This window comes from Scyliorhinus torazame, chromosome 21 (assembly GCF_047496885.1).
Source record: "Scyliorhinus torazame isolate Kashiwa2021f chromosome 21, sScyTor2.1, whole genome shotgun sequence".
NCBI lineage: Eukaryota > Metazoa > Chordata > Chondrichthyes > Carcharhiniformes > Scyliorhinidae > Scyliorhinus > Scyliorhinus torazame.
The window spans coordinates 89338149-89361640 of NC_092727.1; the positions used below are offsets into that span (position 1 = coordinate 89338149).

Genomic DNA, 23492 nt, shown 5'->3' on the forward strand with positions numbered 1-23492 from the left:
GCTTATCAGCATCTGTCAGTTTAACGTTCCAGACGGTGATTCTTTGTTAGCTTTGAATACTGATTAAAGACCGACGATAAAAATGTTAACACTGTGCAGTTTGCCAAAGAATTCTAGGTTAGGTTTTCTGCTGCTAGTTCAACCAGGACCTGGTGAATGTTAGCTTGTAATCCGACTGCAGATCAGTGAGGGGAATTCCAGGCCTGGTCATTGAGCTAGGCTGGCTGATGGGCCATCAATCAAGGATTGTAGAAACATGAAGGAGCCTTGGTATTTGATGACGGAGACTGCCTGATGCACAATCAATTGTACAAAGACTCAGGTTGGATACAACTGTGGCTTTATGGCAGTAAGATGTGTGGCCTCCCACAGCAGCTTGCAAAATGGCTGCTGAATAGAGGACATGCATATTTATACTCCTCCTACTGGGCAGAGCCAGCAGGCAGGGGCTACCAGCGAACCTGTAGCACAGGTCCTACCTTACATCACCTAATACAGGTGCAACAGTGGTTTACCACATTCACCCCCTGTTTTAAATGAGTCCGGCGGGGGTGGTGGAGGACTATATACAGTAGTGAATTTATGTACAGTGTTTTATTAGGAGAGAAAAAAATGTGTTTTGAAAGTCTGGTGCCAGTTAGAGATTCAACCGGTCTGGTGCCTTGACGTTCCGCTGGGAGCGACGTAATGGCGGTGGCGATGTCTATGCTGGCCTGATGTTGGGTGACCCCGGGAGCGTGCCAAAATCCTCTTCATCCTCTTGCGTGGGCAGTGGAAGGAGGGATGGTCCTGGTGGGGTTAATGTTGGGAGCGTCGGGGGAGGGGAGGGTTGCGCCGGGCCGGGGAAGTGTGTATGAGTGGAACCTGCTGGTGCCAGGTCCCTGAGGGAGACAGTATCTTGGCAGCCGTCGGGGTACGCCACATAGGCATACTGGGGGTTGGCATGGAGCAAGTGCACCCTGTCCACCAATGGGTCCGCCTTGTGGAGTCGGACGTGCCTACGGAGCAGGACCGGTCCTGGAGCTGCGAGCCAAGTCGGGAGCGACACCCCGGAAGTGGACTTCCTGGGGAAGGCAAAAAGACGTTCATGGGGTGTGTTGTTCGTAGCGGTGCACAGTAGCGACCGGATGGAGTGTAGTGCATCAGGGAGGACCTCCTGCCAGCGAGAGGCTGTGAAGGTTCCTGGACCGTAGGGCCAGTTGGAGGGCCCTCCAAACCATCCCGTTCTCCCTCTCTACCTGCCCATTTTCCTGAGGGTTGTAGCTGGTCGTCCTGTTGGAGGCGATACCCCTGCTGAGCAGGAATTGACGCAGCTCATCACTCCTGAATGAGGATCCCCTGTCACTGTGGATGTAGGCGGGGTAGCCAAACAGAGTGAAGATTGTGTTGAGGGCCTTGAAGATGGTGGTAGACGTCATATCAGGGCAGGGGATGGCGAAGGGGAACCTGGAATACTCATCGACCACGCTGAGAATATACGTGTTACGGTCGGTGGAGGGGAGGGGCCCTTTGAAGTTCACGCTGAGGCGTTCAAAGGGGCGGGAGGCTTTCACCAGGCGCGCACAGTCCGGCCGGTAGAAGTGCAGCTTGCACTCCGCACAGACCTGGCAGTACCTGGTGACTGATGTGTTGGGTGCTCTGCTACACAGACGAACCAACACGGTTGCGAATGGTACAACTCAGTTTTATTACTAACATATATTTACAGTGGTAAACTGGTTACTGAGGTTCGATCATGACCCTTGAATCTGTGTACCTATTCCTAATACTATCTTGTAGTGGCACTCAGCACATGATGGATGTCTGAGTGGCTTGCTGTGAGCTCTGTGCCCTGAGCTGTCTCCTGCTGGAATGGGCCGGAAGTGTTGTGTTCCCTATTTTGTAGTGTGTATGCTCTTGCCTGTGATTGGCTATGGTGTTGTGTGTGTGTTGATTGGTCCGTTGATCTGTCCATCAGTATGTATGTATGTTTGCACCATGATGTTTACCTGAATATCATATGACAGCGACTGTCTGTACTTCCTCGACGGAGTAGGGCAGATTGCGAGCCTTGACAAGATGGTACAACCGTGTGACCCCCGGGTGACAAAGGCTGTCGGGTCGGGACCGGAGTCGGTCTACTTGTTCGCTGGCACATGTACCTCGGGATAGGGCGTCTGGGGGCTCGTTGAGCTTGCCGGGGCGATACAGAATCTCGTAATTATAGGTGGAGAGTTCGATTCTCCACCGTGAGATTTTATCATTTTTGATCTTGCCCCACTGCGTGTTGTTGAACAAGAAGGCTACCGACCGTTGGTCAGTGAGGAGAGTGAATCTCCTGCCGGCCAGGTAATGCCTCCAATGCCGCAAGGCTTCAACGATAGCTTGCGCCTCTTTTTCGACGGACGAATGCCGAATTTCTGAGGCATGAAGAATTTCTGAGGCATGAGGAAAAGAATGCCATGGGTCTGCCTGCCTGGTTGAGGGTGGCGGCAAGTGCGACGTCTGATGCGTCGCTTTCTACTTGGAGGGGCAGTGTCTCGTCTACTGCGTGCATCCCGGCCTTGGCTATATCAGCTCTGATACGGGCAAAGGCCTGTTGTGCCTCGGCTGAAAGGGGAAAGTGGGTGGACTGAATGAGTGGGCGGGCCTTGTCCGCGTAGTTTGGGACCCACTGGGCGTAGTAGGAGAAGAACCCCAGGCAGGTTTGAGGGCCTTGGGGCAGTGGGGGAGGGGGAGCTCCATGAGAGGGCGGATGCGGTCGGGATCGGGCCCCAGAACTCCGTTCTGGACCACATAGCCGAGGATGGCTAGGCGGGTTGTGCTGAACACGCACTTCTCCTTGTTGTAGGTGAGGTTGGGGAGAGTGGCGGTGCGGAGGAATTTAGCAAGGTTGACATTGTAGTCCTGCTGATCATGGCCGCAGGTGGTGACGTTGTCTAGGTACGGAAAGGTGGCCTGCAAACCGTACCGGTTGACAATTTGGTTCATCTCCCTTTGGAAGACCGAGACCCCGTTAGTGACGCCGAAACCCTGAGGAAGTGATAGAGACGACCGTCCGCCTTGAAAGCAATGTATGGATGGTCTGATTTACGAATGGGGAGCTGGTGTTAGGCGGATTTTAGGTCTATCGTTGAGAAGACCCGGTACTGCGCAATCTGATTGACCATACCAGATATGCGTGGAAGGGGGGTACGCATCGAGCTGCGTGTACCGATTGATGGTCTGGCTGCAGTCCACGACCATTCTGTGCTTCTCCCCAGTTTTAACGACTACCACTTGAGCTCTCCAGGGGCTATTACTAGCCTCGATGATGCCCTCCCGAAGCAGCCGCTGGTCCTTGGACCTGATGAAGGTCTTGTCCTGGGTGCTGTACCGTCTGCTCCTGGTGGCAATGGGTTTGCAATCCGAAGTTCGATTAGCAAAGAGGGAGCGTGGGTTGACCTTTAGGGTCGCGAGGCCGCACACAGTGAGGGGTGGTAGGGGCCCGCCGAATTTGAGGGTGAGGCTCTGGAGATTGCACTGGAAGTCCAGGCCTAGTAGTAGTGCAGTGCTGAGATTAGGAAGGACGTAGAGGCGGAAGCCGCTGAATTCTACGCCCTGGACCATGAGAGTGACCGTGCAGAACCCACGGATCGGGATGGAATGGGATTCGGAGGCCAGGGAGAGTCTTTGATTGGCGGGGTGGACCGCGAGGGAGCAGCGCCTTACCGTATCTGGGTGGATGAAGCTTTCGGTGCTCCCGGAGTCCAGCAGGCACGAGGTCACGTGGCCGTTGATTTTCACCGCAGTCAAGGCGGTGGCCAGGTTGTATGGACAAGACTGGTCGAGTGTCATTGAGGCGAGCTGCGGTTGGTCGTCGCTGGCGTCCGAAGATGGAGAGCGTGGGGGGGGGGGGGGGGGGGGGGGGGGGGGGGGGGGCGCAGGTTGTGGAATGTTGTCGGTGCCCATGCCCCGTGGGGAAGACAAGATTGTGGCTCCTGAAGATCCTGCGGGGAACAAAATGGTGACACCCATGGGCTGCACGTTGCGGGGGCTGGACAAGATGGCGGCGCCCATGGGCTGCACGTTGCGGGGGCTGGACAAGATGGCGAAACACATGGACCGCATGTGGACTGCGGGGGTGGGGGGAGATGGCGGCGCCCACTGGCCGCTCGCGGCCCCAGGAGGTGAAGATGGTGGCGCCCATGGGCCGCACGTGTCGGGGGCTGGACAAGATGGCAGCACCCATGGGCCGCACGTGGACTGCGGGGGGGAAGATGGCGGTGCCCACTGGCCGCTCGCGGCCCCAGAAGTTGAAGGTGGCAGTGCCCACTGTGTGTGAGTCAGGGGGAACGGGGCGATAGCGGTGACTGCGTGGGCCTGGCACACCGCGGCGATGTGGCCCTTTTTGCTGTAAGCCTTGCAAATGGCAGTGCGGGCCAGGCAGCGTTGGCGAGGGTGCTTCTGCTGCCCGCAGAAGTAACATCGGGGACTCCCGGGGTGTGCGGATTGGCGTGTGGCGCAGGCGGATTGGCTGGGTAAAGCCCCGGCTGGGGCGGTCGTTTGTGGGGTCCACGAGGGATAGGAGGGATGGGCCGCGCGGCCGGATTGGTAGGCCTGAGCATTACGTGAGGCGACCGTCATGGAGAGGGCTAGCTAGGTCCCTGCTAGGTCGAGCGTGGCCCCTTTAAGCAGCCTTTGGCGAATGAGGTCCGACCCAATCCCCGTTACAAAAGCATCGCGCATAAGAAGGTTAGAATGTTCTGTGGCCGTAATGGCCTGACAGTCACAGTCCCGGACGAGTGGGTTTAGGGCCTGCCAGAAGTCTTCTATGGACTCACCAGGTAGTTGAGAGCGAGTGGCGAGTACATGCCTGGTGAAGAGTGTGTTCGCTTTCTGTGCGTAGTTTTCTTTGAGGAGCGCCATGGCGTCCGCGTTGTTTGGGGCGTCCTGGATCAGCGGAAACACGCTGGAGCTCAACCTTGAGTACAGGATCTGTATCTTCTGAGCCTCTGTCAGAGGGGTGGTCGCTGAGTTGATATAGGCCTCGAAGTAGGCTAGCCAATGATTAAAGTCCCTTTTGGCGTCGCTAGACTGCGGATCCAGCTGCAGGCGATCTGGTTTGATTTGGAGGTCCATCTTCTACAAACTCTTATTGAAATAAATTGATGCACGATCAATTGTACAAAGACTCAGGTTGGATACAACTGTGGCTGTATTGCAGTAAGATGTGTCGCCTCCCACAGCAGCTGGTGAAATGGCTGCTGAATAGAGGACATGCATATTTATACTCCTCCTACTGGGCGGAGCCAGCAGGCAGGGGCTACCGGAGAACCTGTAGTACAGGTCCTACCTTACATCACCTAATACAGGTATAACAGTGGTTTACCACTGTGGTAGTATGTATTAGGGGTCATGTGGGACTGTGAAGCCGTGATGCTATTGGCTGACAGATCCCGGGTCCTGGTTGGCTGTTGACTCCTGGCTCCGCCCTGAAGGCGGAGTATAAGAACCCGAGCTTCTCCCCGCCGCTCCATTCTGTTGCTGAACTGCTGGGGACAAGTCTCGCTTAATAAAGCCTCATCGACTTCATCTCTACTCGTCTCTCTCGTAAGTCATTGTGCGCTACAACCACACTGCCGCAACGTGGTTGATTTTGTTTCAATTTCCCTCTGCCATCTCGGAGCTAAATGACATGGCAAGCTGGCAAAGTCTTTCTGATAAATGTCAATTTGAATGACTGGCATCACCAACTTTAAGAGCCTTTTTGAAGAGACACATCCAATAAATCATGTATTATAGATAAACTAAACGAGGCTTAAATTAGATGAAAATATTGTTGAATTTAGCAGCAATGAGTAAAGTAGCGTATGACATGAGAAAGTATTGGATGATCTAATTTGGACCTCGAGAAGGCCAGATCAAATTCACCACAAAATGATGTGGATGGACAAAGATTTAGCCCACAGTGTCAGTGGGAGGAATCCTGTGACCTTGCGCATTGGACGGATTGGTGTGGGTTGTCAACATGTGAAACAATATTATGATTTATTTTATTAAGGTTCCTTTTGGTTTTATTTAAGTTTTGGCTGTTATTGCTTGTGTCCCTTTAAAAAGGAGATGCTTTTTGTGAATTTGATTTCCGTTGTGACATTCTACATTGAGAGACTTAAGGGGTCCAAGCACAGAAATCATGAAACTCTCGTGGGTAGGTCCAAAAAATGGATGAGAAAAGCTAATTGAACCTTGGCCTTTATTTCAAGAGAACTAGGGGCTGGCTTAGCACATTGGGCTAAACAGCTGGCTTGTAATGCAGAACAAGGGCAGCAGCATGGGCTCAGTTCCCATACCGGCCTCCCTGAACAGGCGCCGGAATGTGGCGACTAGGGGCTTTTCACAGTAACTTCATTGAAGCCTATTTGTGACAATAAGTGATTATTATAATAAAAAGAGGCAACAGGTCGAATACAGTCATTCAGCTAAACGCCAGCTGCAAAATCACATGCAATTCTAGTCCACTTCAGGAAGGGGGTGCATGGGCAGCACGGTGACGCAATGGTTAGCACTGCTGCCTCACATCGCCGACGTCCCAGGTTCAATCCCAGCTCTGGGTCACTGTCCATGTGGAGTTTGCACATTCTCCCTATGTTTGTGTGGGTTTCGCCCCCACAACCCAAAAATATGTGCAGGTTAGGTGGGTTGGCCATGCTAAATTGCCCTTAATTTGAAAAAATAAATTGGGTACTCTAAATTTATTTAGAAAAAAGGAAGGGGGTGCATTGTAGATTGACTAGAATGATGCAGGAGCTAAAAGGATTAACTAATGAGAACAGCCTGCATAGACTAAGGTTGGGATTTTCCTGCCCCATCGTGGTATGACCTGCCATTGGAGATTCGCTGGCCCAGACAAAGTCCACTGATTTGCGGCAGGACCAGGCGATCCCAACAGCCGGTGTGGCTGGGAAACACCCCGAGAGTGCATTGTCTTGAATATAAACATTGAAGGGGGTGGTGTTCTTTGTGTTGCTTATTTCAGGATGGTTGGGGTAGTGTTCACAAAGACCATAAAATAGCTTTAACTTAAACAAAGTTAGGGGGCGGGATTCTCCGAGCCTCGGCTCCAAAATCGCGATCGGCACGGGGACTGACCATGGGCGTCAAACCCGAGATCGGATCTGACGCAGCTCCCACGATTCTCCAGTCATGTCGCCAATCGGCGGCAATCGGGCGCGCGCGGTCAACGAGGTGCCGATCGAGGGCCATTGAAAGAGGCCCCCGTGGCGATTTACCGAGTGCAGCGGGCCGGGTTCCCGCCGGCGTGGTTCTCTCATGGTTCCATCCAGCGGGAGCTCGGCGTGCCAGCTGCGGGCTCAGTCCACAGCCACCCTGGTGGGGGGGGCGGGGGTATAATTCACAGGGGGCGGTGGCTCCTGGATGGCCAGGCTACCGATCGGGGGCTACTGATCCGCGAGAGCGGATTTGGTCTGCGGTGTGGGTCGGCCATGTCTTGCCACCGTGCGTATGCGCGGACCTCTGATCGGAAGTGCAGGGCCCCGTATTGGCAGCCGGAGCTGCAAGGACTACTCTGCGGTCCTGCTAGCCCCCTACGAATCAGTGAATCACCCTGGACTTTCTCCAGGTAAGTCTAGAGTGATTCACGCGCGTTGTTTCGCTGGCGTGGGGACATGGCCCCATTATTGGAGAATCCAGCCCATGACTTTAGTTACACTACTAAACTGGGAGTCGACACGTGGTCCTTAAGAATACACAATTGATCAATAACATCTAACTACACTCATCAACCAGGGGCTGGTTCAGCACAGTGGGCTAAACAGCTGGCTTGTAATGCAGAATAAGGCCAGCAGCGCGGGTTCAATTCCCGTACCGGCCTCCCCGACCAGGCACCGGAATGTGGCGACTAGGGACTTTTCACAGTAACGTCATTGAAGCCGACTTGTGATAATAAGCGATTATTATTATTATCTACTGCTAATCTCACTACTGGTACAAACTATAATCTAACCTTAGTTGCACTATCTGCTCGTATGACCTTCACTAGCTAACTCCTGCATATATCGTCCCCTAAGAACTAGCATCACTGCCTTATATAGTTGTAACTATAGCTCCTTCTAGTGGCTACTCTTGACACTACATTAACCCTTGCAATGCTGATAGTTATGACAATACCATAACTGTCGGGCAGCACGGATAGCACAATTGCTTCACAGCTCCAGGGTCGCAGGTTTGATTCCGGCTTGGGTCACTGTCTGTGCGGAGTCTGCACATCCTCCCCGTGTGTGCGTGGGCTTCCTCCGGGTGCTCCGGTTTCCGCAGGTAACACGGTGAGGCCACCAACGGGGGATTGGAACATCGCAACGGGTTTGACCCCGGTGATGCTCCATTCTCCGCCCAATCGGACATCCGGGTAACAGAGTCAAGCATGGGAGAGCCACCCCACTGGCTGAAGGAGAGAGGAGAAACCATGACTTATTGTTCTCAGGGAGAGTGATGTTTAAATACGTTGATTTGAAAGCTGTGTGTGTCAATGAACATATAAACATCGAAGCATTCATCTCCTCAGTGTTTACAGTGAAAGCAATGAAAGATGGAGAGTCTCTAAGCCTCTGCAAGTTGCAGGTGACAGCTGTATTCCGGCCTCTTTTGTCCTTTGACCCCATAGAACTTCCTTTATCCTCTGTGTCCAAAGTAGCCTTTCTTCCTTTTAGTTTGTGATTTAATGACATTTCTTTTCTCATCTTTATTGAACAGTAACTTAAATGGCACCATTCATTGACCAGCTGCCTATTATAGTTGCCGGTTACCTTTTGAACAGGCAGCCTTTGACACAATCATGTTCTCTGCCTACATATCAGATCTACTAGGGAAGAATGAATCCTCGCCCACTGATTACTGTAGGCAGAACCCCTGCAGACAAGAAACCAGGTGAGTAAATAAGCCCAGGAAGTGGAGGTTGACTCATCTTTTTACTTTTGGTCTCTCGGGAGAATTTCGGGAACTTAAATAAAAACAGAAAATGCCAGAACTACTCAGCAGGTCAGGCAGCATCGGTGACAAGTGAAAGAGAGTTGGTGTTTCAGGTCGATGACCTTCCATCAAAACCTTCCGGATTTCCCTGGAAACCCACCGGGAAGGAAAAGAAGCCAGAAATTTGTTTAAAAAGATATCCTGCCTGTTCAGAGCAAAGAAAAATCTTTTGAATTCAGAGGAGTTGATTATTTTCTTCTTTTATTTAAAATTATCTTTATTGTCACAAGCAGGCTTACATTAACACTGCAATGAAGTTACTGTGAAAAGCCCCTAGTCGCTACATTCCGACGCTTGTTCGGGTACATAGAGGGAGAATTCAGAATGTCTAACTCACATAACAGTACGTCTTTTGGGACTTGTGGGAGGAAACCGGAGCACCCGGAGGAAACCTATGCAGACATAGGGAGAACATGCAGACTCCGTACAGACAGTGCCCCAAGCTGGGAATCGAACCTGGGACCCTGGAGCTGTGAAGCAACAGTGCTAACCACTGTGCTACCGTGCCGCCCTCTTCGGCTCTAAGGCTTCCTTACCACTCTTCCAAAATCCTTGACTCATACTGTCCTCATCTTTGTCAGTGCGATGATGGTTGCCTTCTCCCACCCAGCACCAGGGACCTGGGTCTAATTCCAGCCTTGGGTGACTGCCTGTGTGGAGTTTGCACATTCTTCCCGTCTCTGCGTGGGTTTCCTCCGGGTGCTCCGGTTTCCTCCCACAGTCCAAAGATGTGCAGTTTGGTGGATTGGCTGTGCTAAATTGCCCCTCAGTGTCCAGGGATCCACAGGTTACGGGAATGGGGAGGAGGAGGAGGGGTGCAGAGGAGTGAACCTGGGTAGGGGTCTCTTTTGGAGGGTTGGTACAGACGGGATGGGCTGAGTGGCCTCCTGCATTGTAGGGATTCCATGGATATGGATTCTATCCCAATGTAATCTAGAGCCTCTCTGTGTCCATTTGTGTGCGTATTGGAGCTGATGCACCTGATCTGAACTGCTTACTTCTGATGTCTTTGGGCGGGATTTTCCGGGCGCATCCACCCGACGACCGGGGAATCCCACTCGAGGTCAATGGATTTCTCCATTGTTGGCGTCTCGTCTGTGGAGATCCTAGGGTGGGCGCGGTGGGAGAATACAGCCCTTTATTTCCTCTTCATTTTTATCCTTTTTTATTGTTAGACAATGCATTGCAGCCCCCAATTATGACCATGGAATGTTGCATCAGGAAGGGGGTCAAGGCCTACTTCAGACAGAGACACTTGAAAGGGGGGGGGGGGGGTCGTAAAAATGGAAAAGACTGAACTTTAATCTCCTCTGGTTGTGAAGACAATGGAGGCCGATTGTCACATCCCAGCAGACATTCAAAACCCATCTCCTGTTGATTTACATCTCAGGATTTGGAACTGGTTGGAGTTCAAGAAAAACTGTATCTGGGGCAAGAGCCATGGTGCTTGTTCACTTTTAGGAATACACAGGTAAACAGGATAAAAAGCTAACTGTAGATCTGAAAAGTGTGTACTGGTGCTGGGTGTGGTGAATGTATTGCTGTAACAATTCACCATGTGCATATCTGTATTACGCTGTTGCCCATGTGGGCTCCACCTATGGACCATTGTAAGGTATTACCTATGATGTTGCATGTTGGGGCCTGTGTGGGCTCCGCCCCTGGCTCTACCCCTTGAGGGGAGGTATAAAGAGCAGTTGCCCTGTAGGCGACTCCCACTAACAGATCAGTCACAGGCAGGCACTGTTCTAGTTGATTAAAGCCACAGTTTACTTATACTCCTGGTTTTGTGTGACTTGATGGTCGCATCACTGGGGTGTCAGTGTGTGTGACAAACAAATAACAAGAGGCAGCAGTCAGTCACCCCTAAGGCTCATAGGCAAAAATAATCTCTCTCTGTTGTTAGAAGAAAGCCCAGCAAAAGCCACAATCAAAAGGAAAATGGACAGCTTTTCAGCCACCCTCCAGAACCCAATGTCTCCAATCTAACCTGCCAAAGCCAGCTCTGCTGGAATCACCCAACTTAATGACCACAACGTACCCCCATCTGCACTCAAGGACAAGCCAAAGATGTGATTTTTATTTTTTTCCTTTTATTTGGACTCTTAACTTCTCATCTCATTTGTGTGTGAATGTTTGTGTAACACTCTTTATTATTTTCTTGTTTTTATTTTAGTAACTAACAAATTTACTCTTTCTTTGGTTTAAGAAAGCCTGGCTAAATTGGCACTTTCTAAAAAGTAAATGCATTTGGACTGGGAAAAGGTATCCAGCGGGGGGGGGGGGGGGGGGGATTTCTTTCAAATTAACCTCGTTGTGATTAACCGAGAGGGGGGTGAATAAAGAAGGGGAGCCAATTAATTCCTCCTCACCTGGAAGCATAGAAAAATTGTGGTCCCATTCAGGAAGTTAATAAATTAGGGACCTCTCCAAGGACTGGTTGTAATAGGAGCCTTCTGATTTGTTATGTTCTCGGTGTAACATAAGCGGCTTCCTTGTGGTGCACTTGACAAAGGAAGGTTCAGACGTGGAGATAACTTCAACACTTTATTAAACTATTTATTAAACGAACCTTCCCGTTCTGTGCACTTTTCACGCAAGTGCGCAAGCGCAGTCCCTTTAGAAAGATGGCTGCCGATCAAAATTGTTCTCTGCTCCGGGATCGCAGCCTCGAGGTGAGTACTGGCACTTCACTTACCTGTTCTTGCTGGTTGGAGTGTGTTTTCCTCACAGTATTTGCCGAATTTGTCCAGGACTGCCTGGAAGTCGCTCCTGTTTTGCCCTTTGGAGAACTTGAATTTTTAAAAGATTTCTTCTGCTCTGGCACCAGCGATGGTGAGCAGAAGCTCTGTCTTTTCAGCATTGGCCACGTCTTGTAGGTCGGCTGCTACTGGGAAGATTTCAAACATTTGCCGGAATACCCGCTAGTTTTCGCGGAGATCGCCATGGCACTGGAGCTGCTGCGGAACCCGGACCTCGAACATCTTGCTTGGGTAGCGTTGCTGGTTGTCACTGTATGCTGAGGTATGGCTATATGGATTGAAACAGTTCAGTCCTGGTACCATGATTTGTTATGCTCTAGGTGTAACATAAGCGGCTTCCTTGTGGTGCACTTGACAAAGGAAGATTCAGACGTGGAGATAACTTCAACACGTTTATTAAACTACTTACACTTCTATTACTCGGGTTCGACACTACTGCTAATCCTACTATAGCTACCCAAACTGACTAACCAGTTGCTGCAATCCACGTGGTGGGTGTAATATTGAATCAACCCTGTGTCTCTACTCACTGACTGTCTCCACTGGAAAGAGGCAGATCATGTGTGTAGTGTCCTTTATATATGGGTTGGTGGACCTCTGGGTGCGGCTATGCAGAGCTAGGTCGCATGTTCGGTAGCTCCTGCTTGGAACGGACTTTTGGGCTCTTTACAGGGCCCCCACGGCATTTGTTCGACATTTCCCAGTGTGGGAAGAAGACTGCAACATTCCCCCGACAGTGTCCCCCAGGAATGGTATGTCTCTTGGTTACCAGACCCGGCAGAAACAGTAAAAGAATTGGCTGTAGCTGCAGCATGCAGGCGGGGGAAGGGCAAGCTTAAAGGCTGCAAGCTGACTTGAGGGCCTTTATTAAGGGTGAGTTCTAGCAGCAGAGGGAACAACTGTGAAAAGATCTACTAAGGCCATTGAAGAAGCGGGGACGAGGCTTCCGGTGGCGGCCATGGAGGAGTAGGTCGCGCATTCGGCAGCTCCCGTCTGGAACTGGACTCTCAGACCTTTTTCAGGAGTTTCCACAGACTTTTTGGGGCAGATTGGTGAAGCGAAAAGGATTCCCTCTCGAGACGTCCGGTTGCGGCTATGCGGAGCTAAGTCGCACATTCGGCGGCTCCCGCAAAAACGGACTTTTGGGCTCTTTTCAGGGCCCCCAAGGGCACTTTTTTGACGTTTCCCGGTGTGGGAAGGAGTTAATAATAGCTCCCCGTCAGTATATGGCTTTAACTAGGAGCGGGGCGACAAAAAAGGTGGTGGTGGACCTGAAGAAGGGAGGGAAGAAGGACAAAATGTCGGCGGGCCGAGACCAGGCAGCGTGGAGGCAGTGGGCGGAGGAGCAACAGAAGGGTATCCAGCGCTGCCTCAGAGAGATTAAAACGGACCTGCTAGAGCCGATGAAGGCTTCTATTGATAAGCTGCTGGAGACACAGACGGCCCAGGGGGTGGCGATCCGAGAGGCTCGCCAAAAGATCTCTGACAATGAGGATGAGATCTTAGGCCTGGCGGTAAAGGTGGAGGCGCACGAGGCGCTCCACAAGAAATGGCAGGAGCGGTTTGAGGAGATGGAGAATCGGTCGAGGCGGAAGAATATGCGGATTCTGGGCCTCCCGGAGGGGCTGGAGGGGCCGGACGTGGGGGCCTATGTGATCACCATGTTGAACTCGCTGATGGGAGCGGGGTCCTTCCAGGGGCCCCTGGAGCTGGAAGGGGTCCATAGAGTGTTGGCGAGGAGGCCCAAGGCTAACGAGTCTCCGCGGGCGGTGCTGGTGCGGTTCCATCGGTTCGTCGATCGGGAGTGTGTGCTCAGGTAGGCCAAGAAGGAGAGGAGCAGCAGGTGGGAGAATACGGAGGTTCGGATATACCAGGACTGGAGTGTGGAGGTGGCGAAGAGGAGGGCGGGGTACAATCGAGCGAAGGCGGTGCTGCACAGGAAGGGGGTGAAGTTTGGCATATTGCAGCCGGCGCGACTGTGGGTTACCTACAAGGACCGGCACCATTATTTTGAGTCTCCGGAGGAGGCGTGGGCCTTTGTTCAGGCCGAGAAGTTGGACACAGACTGAGGGTCAGGATGGGCGATTGGGGACTGCAGTGGATATGTAATGCCTATTTTTTGTTCGGGGGGGGGAGCCTTTGCATTGTTGTGGGTTTCTTTTTCTCTGTATTTTTCTCTTTCGGGTTGGGGAGGTGGATGGGGCGGGTTGGGCACTGTTTTGGTTGGTGGCGGGGCCTGGTAGGTGGAGAGCGCGGGCTTTTTTCCCGCGCCGAAGACTGGGGGGGGCGGGGCCGGGGCGGGGAAGCGAGGATTGTTTCCCGCGCTTAGAACGGAAGGGGGAGGTGGAGAGCCTGTGGATGGGGAGTGGGAGAGGAGGGTGTGCCACACAATGGGAGGAGCCGAAGGGGAGGCGGGAGTGGCATGGGTCAGCAGGAGTCAGCTGACTTGCAGAAGTGCAATGAGGGGAGTAAACCAGCTAGGGTGGGTCCTAGCCCGGGGGCCGGGGGGGGGGGGGATCGGGTTGCTGCTGCTAAGGTCAAGGAGGAGCTGGAGCGAGTGGGGGGGGGGGGGGGGCGAGACGGGGGTATGCCGCTGTGGGGAATGGGCCGGGTGTGGGGTGCGGGCACGTGGCTGGCCGAGGAGGGGTCATGGCTAGTCAGCGGGGGAGGGGGGCGGGTAGCCCCCTGATCCGGCTGATAACCTGGAATGTAAGGGGACTGAATGGGCCGGTTAAGCGTGTTCGCGCACCTGAAGGAGCTCAAGGCGGATGTGGTTATGCTCCAGGAGACACACCTGAAGGTGGCAGACCAGGTAAGATTGAGGAAAGGGTGGGTAGGTCAGGTGTTTTACTCGGGGCTAGATGCCAAAAATCGAGGGAAAGAAGGTGTCGTTCGAGGCGTCGAGCATTGTGGCAGATAATGGCAGTAGGTGCATAATGGTAAGTGGTATGTTGCAGGGAGAGAGGGTGGTACTTGTCAATGTGTATGCCCCAAACTGGGACGATGCGGGTTTTATGCGGCGTATGTTAGGTCGGATCCCAGACCTGGAAGAGAGGACCTGATAGTGGGGAGAGACTTTAACACGGTGTTCGGTCCGGCACTGGATCACTCCAGGTCTAGGACGGGTAGGAGTGGGGAAGATCTCGGAAACGTACCAGGTGATGCAGGAGGAGGAGGAGGCCTCGGTGGTGGAGTTGAAAGGTAAGTGGAAGGAGGAGTTGAGGGAGGAGATCGAAGAGGGGACGTGGGCAGATGACTAGGGTGGGTGAACTCTTCGTCTTCGTGCGCGAGGCTCAGCCTCATGCAGTTTAAGGTGCTGCACAGGGCACACATGACCGGGACAAAGATGAGCCAGTTCTTTGGGGGTGAGGACAGGTATGTTAGGTGCTGAGGGAGCCCAGCAAATCACACCCATATGTTCTGGGCATGCCCAGCGCTGGAGGAATTTTGGAAGGGCGTAGCGAGGACGGTGTCGAGGGTGGTAGGATCCAGGGTCAGACCGGGCTGGGGGCTCACAATATTTGGGGTGGCAGAGGAGCCAGGAGTGCAGGAGGCGAAAGAGGCCGGAATTCTGGCCTTTGCGTCCCTGGTAGCCCGGCGAAGGATTCTCCTTCAGTGGAAAGATGCGAGGCCCCCAAGCGTGGAATCCTGGATCAACAATATGGCAGGGTTCATTAAATTGGAGAGGGTGAAATTCGCCTTGAGAGGGTCGGTACAAGGGTTCTTTAGGCAGTGGCAACCATTCTTAGACTTTCTGGCAGAACGATAGACATTGGTCAATGGCAGCAGCAACTCGGGGGGTTGGGTTTACTTTATTTTAATTTATGTTATTTACACTGGAGGGTCTGAGGGGGTGTATATACCTGTTGTGTTAAGTCGGGGTGTGAATGTTAATTTATTATTTATGTACAGGGGGAGGGGTTTGGGGGGTTGCTTCTTTAGATTGTGTTTTGTACTGAACCCTGTTGGGTTCTTTTTTCTTTCTCATTTTGTTATTGATATTTTATGGAAACCTTGAATAAAATTTTTTTTTATTTTTTTTAAATATGGGTTGGTGTAATGCCCTCCTGTGGTGGTGTCACCTCTGTGTATATTGTGAATGTCCATTGGTCGTGTCCTATCTAACTGATCTATTGGCTGAATGTATATGTGTGATGTCTCCGGTGCTCCCTCTAGTGTCTAGCTAGCTAACATGCCTTTACATTGATGCACATCACCACATCCCCCCCTTTTTATATGTTACATATTTTCTGTACACTTTGAGAAAATTGAACAAAGAACAGGTAGATAAGGTAAGGTATATACAAGTCATGGGAACAATGATTAAACAATAAGTCCAAATCATTCGTGTGAGTCCAAAAACCATCAATCATCATGGTCAAATGTCTCTCTTGGTTATGTACGCCTTCAACGTCCTTGTGCCACAGGAACCAAGAAGTGGTCAAATCACTTCGCTGTCTGATTTGGAGTCCCTTTCTTTTTCGATGTTTGTGATGGTGCTGTCGGATGTCATCATGTAGCTGATAAGGTGTTGACGTTGAAGAGGTACCATCAACAGTATCATTCAAGGTCATGGATGTGCCATATGTTGAAGTTGGATAAGACTGTACATACTGGTTCTGGCCACATGCTGTGCAGGAAGGGTGATCCTGCTGAGAACCGTTGAAGCTTGTCGAATTGGAAACAGAATTGCTGCTCGCATAAATGCCTGGTGATGGTGTGAAATTAGAACCTTGCATCTGATAGGAATATGCCGTCTGGCCAGGCAGGGGTGCAGCAAATCCTGGGCTGTAACTAAGGCATCCAGTCTGTAGTGCAGATTGCGCTTGTGGTCGTGATTCCATTAATGGGCAATCCATAGTGCTGGCCTGTTTGAGAATATGCTGCTTAGACTGCTGGCTGCTGCATGCCTGAATACTAGGTTTGTCCAGCATGAGCTGTCATTAGCTGCACTGCTGGTGTGGAAAAAATGTGTGGATATAGCTGTGGTGAATATTGGTGTATTCCTCTTGGACTTTAGCCATTGCTTGTTATTACTGACCCAGTGCAATTGTTAAGTGATCCATCTCCTGCCGTTGTGGCATCTGCTGTCACCCTGAACGTGACATCACTGAGGTTGCGGCACTCCCTGTCTGGAGTAAAGTCCGGCTTACTTGAATCAGAGTCGGCGTTTGGTTCCTCCCCATCTGGAGTCTGGTCTGTTTTAACTGAGTCAGTGTTGGTTTGTTGATGCTCCCCGTCCGGAGTCTGAGCAGGTTCACTGGAGTCAGCTGAGATTTCTTGAAGCTGCACGTCTGGAGTCGGAACATGCAGGAATGCATTGACTTGTGGAGAGGTTCAAGCGATTGAAGGTGGAAGTATCGTGGTGTCACCGGAGTCACCAGTGGTCTCACAGTGATCGTCGAGTGCCTCTGTACACACTAGCTGAGGTCTGTCACTTTGCACATCTTGCATGGGAAGTGGGATGCTGTCGTCACTCGTCTCACATACTGTGGGTAGATCCTCAGTAGCTGCTTGTTGTTCACTTCGGTTGTGTAAATTGTCATAGTCTTCATCTGGTGGCGCAAACAATGTGGGTGGACTGTCATTGTCTTGCTGTTGTCCTTCATTTGGGCTTGGACTGTCATCGTCGCTTTGTTCTTCACTGTAGTATGATAGACCGTCATGGTCGTCCTGCTGTGCACTGGAGCGTGGTAGACTGTCATAGTCTTCTTGCTGTTTACTTGAGCTTGGCAGACTTGCATCATCTGCCGTTAGTTGGTCAGAAGAGGTTGCTAGACCCTCATGGTCTTGTTCCTGCAAGGACTGCGCGTCGGAGTCTTGCGTTGCTTCTATCGTGGAGTCTGTCCACGAGCTCGCTGTTGGGGCTTGTGACACTGGAGTCACTTCTTGTTTGTGCAAGGACTGCGCTCTTGAACCTTGCGTTTCTGCAATGGTGGAGTCTGTCCACGAGCTCGCTGTGGAGGCTTGTGACACTGGAGTCACTTCTTGTTCATGCAAGGACTGCGGTATGGAGTCTTGCATGTCTTCTTCCGTAGTGTCGGGAACCCTGAGCGGTGCGTGGACCACGCTCTGTGTGGCAGCAGGCCGCTCTCTGTGGGCTTGTACCACTCTCTGTCTCTTGGTTTCAGGCCGCAGCATAATCCCGCACTCACGAGTCGGGATGTCCCATCTGCTGGGCTGAAGATCCTCAAATCCGAAGAATTCGTCGTCGGGGTCGTCAATGTGCAACACGTGTAGTTGTGGTTCGGATTTGGTACTGGGGTAGCCTCCCAAGGTGAAAGGTTCGTCTGAGTCGTTGTCTTCTAGGACCATATCATCATTGTTTGCGTCGGACCTGGCATTGGGCTCACGAGGTCCAGAGAAAATGTAAAGGTCTGTATCGAAGTATTCAAGGTCAGAATCATCGGTTTGGGCATAGGTAACTGCTTGTTGCTGGGTTCTTCGGAGGTTAATTTCATTTCCAGGTTCAATGTGAGGCATTGTGCTGTCATTCCAGATGAAGGAAGGTTGTTTTACGGCTTTAAAATACTTTTTCTTTGATTTGGGTGTTTCCCCTTTAAATGGGCGTGGTCCGGGGCCTCTGACGTCATGACGCGCGTAACGTAGTGCGTAGGAAGCGATTGCGCATGCGCAAACGAACCTTCCTGCTCTGTGCACTTCTCGCGCAAGTGCGCAAGTGCAGTCCCTTTAGAAAGATGGCCGCCGTTCAAAATTGTTCTCTGCTCCGGGATCTCGGCCTTGTGGTGAGTACTGATGCTTCACTTACCTTTTCTTGCTGGTTGGAGTGTGTTTTACTCACAGTATTTGCCGAATTTGTCCAGGACTGCCTGGAAATCGCTCCTGTTTTGCCCTTTGGAGAACTTGACTTTTTAAAAGATTTCTTCTGCTCTGGCACCGGCGATGGTGAGCAGAAGCTCTGTCTTTTCAGCATCGGCCACGTCTTGTAGGTCGGCTGCTACCGGGAAGATTTCAAACATTTGCCGGAATACCCTCCAGTTTTCGCGGAGATCACCGTGGCACTGGAGCTGCTGCGGAACCCGGATCTCGAACATCTTGCCTGGGTATCGTTGCTGGTTGTCACTGTACGCTGAGGTATGGCTATATGGATTGAAACAGTTCAGTCCTGGTACCATGATTTGTTATGTTCTCGGTGTAACATAAGCGGCTTCCTTGTGGTGCACTTGACAAAGGAAGGTTCAGACATGGAGATAACTTCAACACGTTTATTAAACTACTTACACTTCTATTACTCGGGTTCGACACTACTGCTAATCCTACTATAGCTACCCAAACTGACTAACCAGTTGCTGCAATCCACGTGGTGGGTGTAATATTGAATCAACCCTGTGTCTCTACTCACTGACTGTCTCCACTGGAAAGAGGCAGATCATGTGTGTGGTGTCCTTTATATATGGGTTGGTGTAATGCCCTCCGGTGGTGGTGTCACCTCTGTGTGTTTCGTAAATGTCCATTGGTCATGTCCTATTTAACTGATCTATTGGCTGAGTGTGTGTGTGTGATGTCTCCGGTGCTCTCTCTAGTGTCTAGCTAGCCTACATGCATTTACATTGATGCTCATCACCACACCTTCCATCCTCCCTCTGCCCCTTCCTATTATATGGTTATTCACTCTCGTCTACTGAGCATATTCTTTCTCATAATTCCTTCCCAACCTTTCACTATTCCTCAGCTTTCTGACATTCCTGCTGCTGTCCCTGCCTCGAATCCTACTCATGGATAAGCCACAATTTCCCTCAGTGCCTGACTCGCATTCTTTGAAAGGCTCATTGAGGCACCCAGCACCGTCTCCTAATGCAGTCATTTTCAACTCAAGGTCACGGCCCATGATTGGGATGCGGGCGAGTGTCGAGAAGATCATGGAGCAATCAGTCATGGCGTTCACGATCACGAGAAGAAGTGCCCATTGGCTGTGGCCGGCTTTGAAGAATGTCGGCCACCCAGTGCATACGTGTCCCCTTAGCCGGATCTAGCAGTGCACAGGCCCAGAGACCAGTGGGACAGAATACCTCCTCTTGATGTCAGCGTGCTGTCCCAGGACCAAATATTTAAAAAATCCATGGATTCTTTTCGCCAGAAGCAGCGGCAGAGAGCAGGTCATGTACCCCTTACACAGACGTCACGTGCTCTGAATACTGAATCACGGAGGAGAGAATCCAACGTTTTGTAGCTGCCAGCAAGCAAGCAACAGGACTGTGTGAAGAACTGAAGATGGATCATTTTATAATAATGGAAGAGAGGGCCAGAGACACAAACAGGCCAGGATCTCACAATTGAATCTGCTGGAGAGATCTTCACAGGAGGGTCCACGGCAGGCCAAAGCAGTGCCGGTGTGAACTGCACCTAGAGCCCCAGGGCCCCTGGTGAACAACTCATTAAGAAGAAACTGAAATCGAGAACGAAACAAGAGAAAGATGGTTTCTTGAGGTATGGCATTGTTAGTTTTTTCAGTGCAAACAGGATGCAAAGCCCATGTGTGCTATATGCAGGGAAGGACTTGCAAATGAAAGTTTAAAACCCTCAAAACATCAAAGACATTTGAAGACTAAGCATGGTGAGTTTGAAGACAGACCTCTTGATTTTTTTCTAAAGGATGCAGTGAGTACCTAAATCATCAGCTGAAGTCCTTAGCAGGAATGTAACATTGAATAATGCAAGTGAAATTGTGAAATGCAAGACCAAGCAGACGCATCTGTCACATTAAAGGTAAGCAATAACGGTGTGTCGCGAAGGTCAGCCGGTGTGGGTCATTAAGGCTGGCTGACGTTTGTTGCAAAGGTCGACCGGAGTGGGTCGTGAAGGTCGACCAGCGTGGGTCGAGAAGGTCGACATGGGTCCCAAAGGTCAACTGGTTGGTAAAAGTGTGTCCCAGAAAAAAAGTTTGAAAAACACCGCCCTAATGGGCAGTAATCTGAACTCCGCTTTAGCTGCCCTTGCCACACAACACGCCCAGTGTTCCATTGCAAATGAACGAGCATCGCCCCTCTCTGCTTCTCCCTCCAGAATGACTCACCTTCTGCACTCTGGATCACATTCACACTAAACTGCTGATCATTAAACTTCCTTCTCCAAGTTGGACAGTGTTCTAAATCATTCCATCTCCTTAAGTACTGTCTACCTCCCTTTTGAAACTGCCTCACAACAGTTGGAATCTCAGCTCGGTTCAGGCAAGTCCTCAAAGACCAAGAATCAGGCCATGGCATATGAATGGTTTGTACAGTGGTGGACAATAAAATGACTGACTGGAGGAAGAGGCTCCACAAATAGCAGAGTGACTGTCCTTTGTCATAATATGCACCAGTATATCATGGTGCAGATACACACACACTGATGGACACACAGCGCGACCAATCAACACACACAACACCGCAGCCAATCACTAGTTAGAGCCCACTCACTATATAGACAGGGGGCATCAGAGTTACCGCTCATTCGGGATGCAGCCACCTACAAGGACAGAGCTTACAGCTTACAGCACAGATCCTCACCATGTGCTGAGTGCATAGACTTGTTCGGACAGGCATAGGTCTTTAGTTTAATCTAACATCGTGTTAACCCACAGTGAAAGTATGTTCAACAGTTTCTAACTTAATAAAATATTGTTGTACTATTTTAAGTGTTGGTGGCCTGTATGTGTTCCACGGATCCAGAGCACCCAACAAATCATCCTTCACATCAAGGCTGCAGTTAATTGAATATGGCATCAAGTGCCCTATCAAAATTGGAGTCAATGGGAATCAGTGGGAAAACTCCCCGTTGGTTGAAGTCATACCTAGTACAAAGGAAGATGGTTGTGGTTGTTGGAGGTCAATCATCTCAGTCCTGGGACATCATTGCAGGAGTTTCTCAGGGTAGTGTCCATCGACAAGATGCACTGCAAGAACTCACCAAGGCTTCTTAGACAGCACCTTCCAAACCCACAACCTTTATAATCTAGGACGGGTGGCACGGTGGTGCAGTGGTTAGCAGTGCTTCTAAGGTGCTGAGGATCGGGTTCGATCCGGGTCACAGTCTGGTGGAATTTGCACATTCTGCCGGTGTTTGCGTGGTTTCACACCCAAAATCCAAAGATGTGCAGGTTAGGTGGATTGGCCACGCTAAATTGCCCCTTAATTGGAAAAAATAATCTATTCTAAATTTAAAAAAAAAGATAATGTAGAAGGACAAATGCAGCAGACAACTGGGGACACCAGCAGCTGGAGTTTCACCTCTAAGTCACTCACCAACCTGACTTGGAAATGTATCGGCTGTGATTTAAAAACCAGATCCTGTAAATCACTGAAATTTCTTTTTAAATTCTACATTTGGATGAGTGTTTGAAGACATCAAGGGAACCTGGGGTAAATTTTCCTTTATGCAGAAGGTTTATTTCAGCATAAAACTGCCTTGTAACTTACAATTAGGAGAACTGTGCTTAAAAAAAACAAGTCCCAAATGAACTGTAAAGAGTGAATTATGATGTGTATTTAGTCCACTGAAACTATTGCAATACTTAGCACATTAGATCAACCGCTAAGTGAAAAGAAAAGGCTGTCTTCTGTGAATCATTAACTTTTTTTTTGTGTTGCATAATGTACAATCCCTTCTTGTTAATGTTTTTTTTGTCTTGCTGAGACAAAATCTGCTGTAGAATTGTTAATTAAAAAGTGCAAAACAATCCCCTTCTTCAGAAAAATGACAAAATAAATATTCCTACTTCAAAAAAAACTTGCCCATTAACGAAGGAGGTAATTAAAATTCACAGAGCAATGCACATTCCTTTGCCAAGTCTCCCATTTTGAAACTCGGTCAGTGTAACAGAGACTGAAACTGGGCATTGTCATCCTGATGCTGCCTGACCCACTTTCCCTGGTAGAGAATTGTACAGAGTGGAATACAATAGGAGCCCTAAATATACCTCACCCTGAATAAAGACAGAAGGTGGCAGTGCTGCTGCCAATGAACAGTAATCACTTCTTGTTGGTCACAGAGCTGGTTCTCTTGGGCAGCAGCATGGCCTGGATATTAGGCAGCAACCCTCCCTGAGCAATGTTCACCTCTCCCAGCAGCTTGTTGAGCTCCTCAGCATTGCGGACGGCCAGTTGCAGGTGACTGGGGATGATGCCGGTCTTCTTGTTGTCCCGGGCTGCGTTGCCGGCCAGCTCAAGGATTTCAGCTTTCAAATACAAGAGCACAGCAGCTCTGACACCCACTGGCTCTGCATGGTGACCCTTTCTCAGGAATCTGTGAACACGGCCCACCGGGAACTACGTTCCAGCCCGGGAGGGGCGAGACTTGGTCTTGGCTCGAGCATGACTGCCCTTCCCTCTTCCAGACATCACCACAAGCTCATAAGCGCTTTCACAGAGGTTTATAAATGAACATGCAGAAATCGGTCATTGACTGCCTGTGATTCTCCAAACACCACTCCTTATCAGTGCTAATCTGGGCGGCACTTTAGCACAGTGGTTAGCACTGTTGCTTCACAACGCCAAGGCCCCAGGTTCGATTCCCGGCTTGGGTCACTGTCTGTGCGGAGTCTGCACGTTCTCCCTGTGTCGGTGTGGGTTTCCTTCGGATGCTCCAGTTTCCTCCCACAGTCCAAAGATGTGCAGGTTAGGTGAATTGGACATTCTGAATTCTCCCTTAGTGTATCCGAACAGGTGCCGGAGTGCGGCGACTAGGGACTTTTCACAGTAACTTCATTGCAGTGTTAATGTAAGC

The 23492-nt window shown here is 50.6% G+C and overlaps 1 pseudogene; it reads right to left on the minus strand.

Annotated features, from left to right (window-relative positions):
• Positions 1-22738: 22738 nt before the first annotated feature.
• Positions 22739-23107, minus strand: LOC140398011 (histone H2AX-like; annotated as a pseudogene).
• Between the last annotated feature and the right edge of the window lie 385 nt (positions 23108-23492).